Genomic DNA, 8,207 nt, shown 5'->3' on the forward strand with positions numbered 1-8,207 from the left:
AATTTCACATCAAATAAACCAGCTCAATTAAATTATTTCTGTTGAGCTAGCGGAGGGGCCAATCAAACATATACAATTAGGATCTAATAATTACAATTATGTTAAGAAGCATTGTTCCGATAATTTGCAATTACTTAATCATGAAATCAGTCCACAAGAAGTACCATGATTGAAAACTCCTTATTGTATACTTTTTACGAAAGCAATTCATCTAACTACTTTGTCCTATGACCTCGTCATGTGTGTTTTACCCTCATATGATATCCTTGATTTCTTTGAGTGAAATCCGTTCACTCAATACAATTATATTTTATCTCATTGTCACTATTGTGTCTTTTTAATGATTAATATGATCACTGTCAACAAATAATTGTGATAAATTGCTCGTTCGAGAATAAGCAACCAGTAGTCACGTTTCATATTTATCAATCCACACAATGCTAATGAGAGGGTATCGTTAACTCTTTAATTGAGCTATGAATGCCATTGTTGCTACTAAAGCCATACCATACACAAGTCATGTACCCAACATACCTATCAGCTCGATAATCTTTAGAGCATAAGCCTCCACTTATATCTAAGCACATGAGTTATGGTAAATCACACCATGAATGTTACAAGTGAATTAATTCACAAACGGATCTAGAATTAATTCATTTTAGGTCCAGTCCAATGTATCATTTTGCCAATGAAGACATCTATATCTCTACCCATGGAGTCAACTGCTCCGATAGCCAAGATTAACCATCTCCTCAATTAGAATTGTAGATGACATAATAATCCTTCTTAGTATTTGAATCAAATGCTGACTCTGATTCTTTTATGGAATTACAGATTTATTTAGATTATCTACTAAATTAAGTTGTCTTTCTCACAATGTAACATTCTTACAATGCCACTTATCATTAGTTTGAACTTAGACAATCAATGAGCTAATATTTTCTTGTCACAATTTTGCTATGCATGCAAAATATGAAAGATAAAAATATAAAAAAGAAATAACAGTGAAATGTGAAATTTATTTATTTATCATTCAAATATATAGAAAATAATTACATGTTTACTACAATATTGACACATTTCCCAAGATCCTCTACATCCTACTCCTATGAAATTTCATAACAGTTTCACATTTTATTCAATTTGGTCCATAATGTACGAAACTAACAATGAAGCTTTATAATTTAGTCTTTTTTTCTTAATCTAAGCTTAATTTCTAACAATTTCACATCAATTTCATCAATTTCTCAACAATGATAACTTTCAAAAACTTTAAAACTTTCACAAAATGGTATATATGCTAGCTAAATCAAGCTCTCATGATTCAATTTCCATAAAAATTAAAGAAAAATGGTTAGGGACTTACTTGCTATTAAGGGTCGAATGTTGAATAAAGCTTGAAAGCTTTCTCTTTTCTTCTAAAATGGTGTCAATGGTCTTTGAGAAGAAGATGACAACTTTTTTTCATCATTTTCCCACTTAAATTTACTTATATACTTAATATTATTTTAATTAAACTTAGTTAATTAACTTAATTATAATTAATTAGGCTTAAAATTTCTTAATCTAATGAAAATTAACATCACAACCCATTAACGTATATCTCAATTAGGTCCATGTGTTATTTTGGTCTTTTAAATAACTGTTATTTAAGTCCTCAAGCCTTATTCTAATTTAAAATCTATAACGATTAAACTTTTACAATTTAGTCTCTAAGCTTTAGTTACCCATAATTTTGACTAAATCGCTTAATCAATTTTAAATTAATCTATACACTAACTCCGTAAAAATCCTTATTTAATATTTACAGACTTGATTTATAGAAACGAGGTCCCAAAACTATATTTTCTAACACCACTTGAAACATAATCATTAGAAAATCTGCTATTGAACTGTTATTGCCACCATGGACTTCCGCTGCCCTCATGGTTGACATCGTTGTCGTAATCATCGGTCACCATCATCACCACCTCCAATCTATCGCCGGGCCGTCGCTAGACCACCCTTGGGTCATTGTCGACCATCGTCGGCCACCACCCTCGAACCACCAATAGTCTCCGTCACCAAACCACCATCGATCTTTTATTGATTGGCTGGGTCGATTTTTCATCATATCATAAGTCTTGGATGCATCACAGTTCTCTGAGATTCATCGGGAAAAATTGATTACATAATACTTATATTTATTTTCGATTCACATGAATTATTCTAAAAATAAATAAATAAAATAATTCTTATGTAAAGATGATAGTCCACGATCTAATTACATATCCCAAAAAGTAATAATTACAACCAAAATTTCTAAGTATCAAAATTTTGGAAAAATTAATTTATCATGTAAATAATAAAATAATAAAAATACATCCATTCACATACATAACTCGAACACGCTAATAGTTATAAGAATGTCACATCTTATCATAAAGTTAACCAAACATGAAAAAGAGAGAAAAAATCAGAATTGGTTTATATTATAAACATAGCAAAACTTGGCTCTGATACCAATTTTTAAAAAAAATTAGTTTGAAAATGGTTTTTTTTTTTAAAAATAGTTTGAAAATGGTTTTCTTGTACAACGGAAAAATAAAAATTTGAAAATCGAGTTGATTTATGATATTTATAGCAATAAACTTTTCCTGACAAGTACTTGTGCTTTGATCGAGACAGATCTTAAATTTTTCTAGCTTTCAACTAAACAGCATTCTCTACTATTCTCGTATCACGAACTACTTTGAGTGTAGGCTCAAAAAATTTCGAATCAGACATAGAACTAGAAATTTCGAATCATTTAGTCAAGAAGTCATTTCACTATAGCATCGTGAATGAGCTCTCCCTAATAACATACCATTATGAAAGCTACTCGATTGTGCTTATCCAATGACCTTGTCATAATTGTGTTACCCTCATAGGATATTCTTAATCTTTTCGGGATAAATTTGTTCTCCCAGTATGATCATATTTTATCTCATGATAACCTTTACATCTTCCTTCATGAAAAGTCAATTATTATCGTATAGTAATTAAGTCATTCATCACAAAGACAAATGACCCGTGACCACGTCTACTTTTCATCTATCCTGTAATGCCAATAAGAGTATATCATTCACTCATCTTTAGGGCTATGAATTTCATTATTGTGAATGATGCTACATACTACTAAAGTCGTATACTCAACGCACAAGATTTTGGTTCCTTATCTATTCGAACTCAAACTTTTACTTACATCAAAGTATACGAGTCACCCATACATAGTCAATCATCCACTCAGGATTAAAGCATGCCACGCTATTAATGTCACTAGTGAATAAATCCATAAACGGATTCAAGGTCTATTCTATTTTGGTCCTATTCGATGTATTATCAGTCTAGTTAGTAACATATATGTCTCTATCTTCTAGGAGTCATCCTTTTCGATGCCTAAGACAAAACATCTCTCCAATTGGACTTGATAGATGACATATTAGTCTTTTAATCAATTTGCTAATTTCTGATTAGACTAAGGATATGTTTAGGTTCGTCTACTAATATAAGTTATATTTTTGTATCACGATCCGACCACATAATACTGCTTAGTATTAGTTAAATATTAGATAATCAGTGAGCTAGTATTTGCTTCCATTTTTCTTTGCATGCAAAAACCATTGAGGACAATATATAAAGGATATTAATATAATTCATGAATAATTTTATTAAACCAATTTGTTTGAAAAAATTACAAGTATACAAGTGAATATAATACACTTAGGCACTAGATCCAACATTGCATCACGATAAGGAACCCTTAAAGTGGCGATGCCAACTCGGTATTTTACAAAATTTATAATTTGGTCCTAATTCGACCTTGGGTTAGCAAAATAGCTTTCGTAAGCTCGTATAAGACCCAAAAATGATTATTTAACATATTATGAATGTGTAATATACTTATATGCATATGTACATTGTTTATAATTGATCATACTTGCTCTAACTATGGATGTGGCATCCCATAGCTCGAACTTGGCGATCGAGTCGGGTATGGGGTGTTACAAGTGGTATGGATTCAAAAAAAAGAGTCATCTTAAAACAGTTCAAGCACTAAAAGTAATATAGCATATGACATTGTCCCCGTTTCTCCCTATATTTTGATCATTAGGCTTACCACATTATTTCTCCTTCTCTCATCTTTTTGTAACACCCCAAAATAGGGCCTAGAAGTTTTAGGGATATTTTAGGAATTTTAGCTTTAGAGTGTTTGAAATTTTTCAACATGGTAGATCGATCATGTTTTTTAATATGGTTTTTAGAAAATTAAATCAATTTATGAAAACGAGTTTTAAATACTTTTAATTTTGGAAATATGAATGATTTGTAAAAGAGTCAAAACTCAGAGTTTTAAGAAGCAATTAAACCAAATTTTAAAATTCACCCTATATGTTCCCCCACTTAGTTTTATTTTCATGTTAACTTTTCCCTTTTATTTACTCTTGTCATCCCATGCTCTCATAACTCCTCCCATTCAATTTCTTTGTCGAACCTAAACTCCTTTGATTCTTATCGCTTTCCAGATCATTAAACCTCAATTAAATACTAACAAAAACACCCAAAATCACCATTGATTTCTCCATTATCAAGTTCTTGGTTTTTTTAGGTTTTTTATCAAACGCTCGATTTTTCATCTTCTAAGGTAACGATTCAACTCCTCAATAGTTGAATATATTATTTAGACTTTAGAACTAAGTTTTTAGCCATTAAATCACATGTTCTAAATAAAAGCCGAAAATTGGCTCCTTAATGGCCGATTTCAGGATTTTGAGTAAAAACATGGTTTCAAAGTGTTTTTCAACTTGTATTACATTATTAGAAGGTTTCTAAACTTGTTTTTCAACTTTTATTACATTATTAGAAGGTTTCTAAACTTACTTTAATGTTTTGTTAAGGATTTCTAAGGATTTAATGAATATTCATGAAAATTGCCATGAACATGTCAAAAATTTTGATACCATGAATTAAGTAGTTTTGTATAGTTTAAAGGTTAAGAATTATTCATAGGTGAATAATTAGATGAACGGAATTAGTTTTAGGTGAAAATATTATGTATAGAGGAAGATATTTGAGTTTCAAGTTTGTTTGTTGAAATTTTAGTTTCATGAGGAATATAGCATAGACTTGCATTTTTTGTTGGTTTAAGTGAGTCTTTGGCTAAATATTGATTGTGTATATTGTGTGGTTATTATGTATGAAGCATCAAAACTGTTGGAACCTTCTTCAAGCAAGGCAAAAGGCAAGAAAAAGCTAGTTTAAGCTTTCAGCTTTTCGACGAAAGCGCAATCGATAAGTGTTTGGAATTGCTACTTGTAGAAACGATTCATAGTGTTAAATGGGAGCTTAGGAATAGAATAAACCACTTTTCTAAGTTTCGAGTGAAAGCTTTCTATTTCCCTTGTCTTATTTTGGCAAATTTTGTGATTATATGAATAGTTGTGGATTGATTATTATGATAAGATATTGTGTTATGAGACATGTGTGATGACTATATTGAATTGTGTGTGGGCATGATATACATGCCAAATGACAATGATAATGATATGCTAATGATGCAAATATGTAGCAAATGCGAGCAGAATTTTGGTAAGTATATATATGTTGAATTGTAGAATGTGATATTATTTTGACAGGTAATATGTGAGAATACTTGTATGTGATATATGTTGTACTGATTTTAATGCACACATATGTTGTCAGATAGGTGATGGCTCAATGAGCATTATTATGGCACTTTTAAGTGCAATTAAATGTGAAATAGATAAGCTTGTATTGTGTACAAGTTTGTGATGTAAATTGATGACTATGAACAGAGATGATGTGCATTAAATCAATAATTAAAATTCCGTAATTATGGATATTTTGGCCTTGTGACCTTATCAGACTATTGGACATAGTTGGCATGCCATATGATTGTGAGAACTCACCTACATGTGTTTTGTGATTTGGTTGTTAAGGCCTTGGGACATACTGGAGAGATAAGGGAATGTAAGCTAAGCTCCATTCAACGAGACATGTTTGGTGTGTTGGAGAGTGTTAGCTTTACACTTCACTTTTGGGACATATTTGAATCTATGATTATATGTGCTGTGTTTGAGATCTGTGTATCCGATGAGTGATGATAGAGCTCACTTTTACGTTTCATAGCTCAAGTGTCAAATTATCTTAAAATATGATTATGTGATTAGATGATATGTGGTTGAATGCAAATTATCTTAAAATGTATATATGTGTAAGGTGATGTATGCCTAAATGAGTATGTGGTTGCTAACACCTACACTTGGGCTCGACACATTTGAAAATTTTGGTTTCTCCTTCGATGTTCATTGTCAATTCACCCTGTCCTACATCTATGGTGGCCTTAGATGTGGCTAAGAAAGGTCTCCATAAGAGTATAGAAATTTCTAGATCCACGGGAAAAATGAATCACCTAACACTCACTAACACATCTTAAAGGATTCCCTTAGGATGTACTAAAGATCGGTCGGTTAATTGCAATGTAACTATTGTTTCCTTAAGCTCTCCGAAACCTAACCTTCTATAAATTGACAATGTCATGAGGTTAAAACTGGAACCTAGGTTACACAGGGCCTTCCCGAAACTCACTCCACCTATCTCAATGGGGATGATAAAGCTACCAAGATCCTTTAGTTTGAGAGGAACCCTCCTAGACACTATCGTGCAACATTCTTTATTAAGACTAATTTGCTCTCCTTTCCTTATTCGCCTCCTACGAGACATAACATCTTTAAGGAATTTGACATATTTGGGCATTTTTTCAAGGAGTTCTGACAAGGGGAGGTTTACATTTAAGGCTTTAAACATTTTTAGGAATTCTAAAAACTCATCATTATCCCTCTTATTTTTCTCCTCCAAGTGACTTGGAAAAGGTATGGGCTTTGGGCTCGGTGATGGTGGTGGAAGGATTCTATCATCGGGTTTGATTTTTGTGGGTTCAATCTCTGGTTTCTCTTTATCTAGCACCCCATCTCCGAAGTGCAGGTGCTCTTGTCCTTCACACCCACTTTTTTCTCTCTACAATTTGGTTGGATAGGTTCCTTAACCATAACTCTAAATTTAAGGGTAATAGTCTTGGCGTTCTCCTTTCCTTCCTTCTTCGGATTAGGTTCGGTATTACTAGGTATGCTAGAGGCTAAATTTTTTTTACAACAACTACAAAACTTGGTCACTACATACAAATCTTCCTATACTTTGCTCACCCTAATCACCAATGGATGATCACTACTATAGGCAGGTTTTCTCTGTTGGCCTTAGGGTACCCTAAAAGGTAATGGAGGTTGGTATGGCGTGTTGGGGTTTAGAAGGTTAACATTTTGGTTCCCTTAGTTTGATGGTCCTGCTTGGTTCCATCCCCACCTAAGGTTAAGTTGACCACGCCATCTCGGGTTATAGGTGTTGGAGTAAAGGATATATCCTCTATTCCCTACATAATTCACCTCCATATGGTTGCCTTCATCGTCGTGTCCTATATTAAAATGGGTTAATTTGGTTGGTTTTGGACTTGTGCCTTGGCCATATTCATCTCTAATTGATTTAACCTTTCAATGACTTGTTGATACTTATCCTCTCTACCCATAGTGTTAGTTGTGCTTGTTTGTCTCGATGTGAACTGCTTAGACGGCTTACATGTAAGAGTTCATTGCCATTTCCTCGATGAATAAACAAGCCTCGGTGTAGGTCTTGGACATGAATGATCCTATGGATGCTCCATCAAGACTAGAGCATAAGTTCCCGTCAAGTCCATTGTAGAAGACTTAAAGTTGCAGCCAATCTTGTACACCATGGTATAGACACTTGCCCAAAATTAACTTAAAGTGTTCTCATGCCTCATATAATGACTCTGCTTCCAATTTTTGAAAATTCGTAATATCCATACGAAGTTTCATGGTCTTGCTCAAGGGAAAATACTTTTCCAAAAACTTGCTCGCTAGCTCATCCCAAGTGTTGATTGAATCTACTGGCTGTAAATCTAACCAGATAAAAGCATTGTCAGTAAGAGAGAAAAGGAATAACCAAAGAAGTATAGCGTCATCGAATACCCCATTATACTTGAAAATATAAAAAAATGGTTAGAAACCACTTAAGGTGTTGTTTTGGATCCTCATTTATTGACCTTCAAAATTGAAGGTTTGATTGCATCATTTGGATCATGGCCAGAATAATTT

This window comes from Gossypium arboreum, chromosome 2 (assembly GCF_025698485.1).
Source record: "Gossypium arboreum isolate Shixiya-1 chromosome 2, ASM2569848v2, whole genome shotgun sequence".
NCBI lineage: Eukaryota > Viridiplantae > Streptophyta > Magnoliopsida > Malvales > Malvaceae > Gossypium > Gossypium arboreum.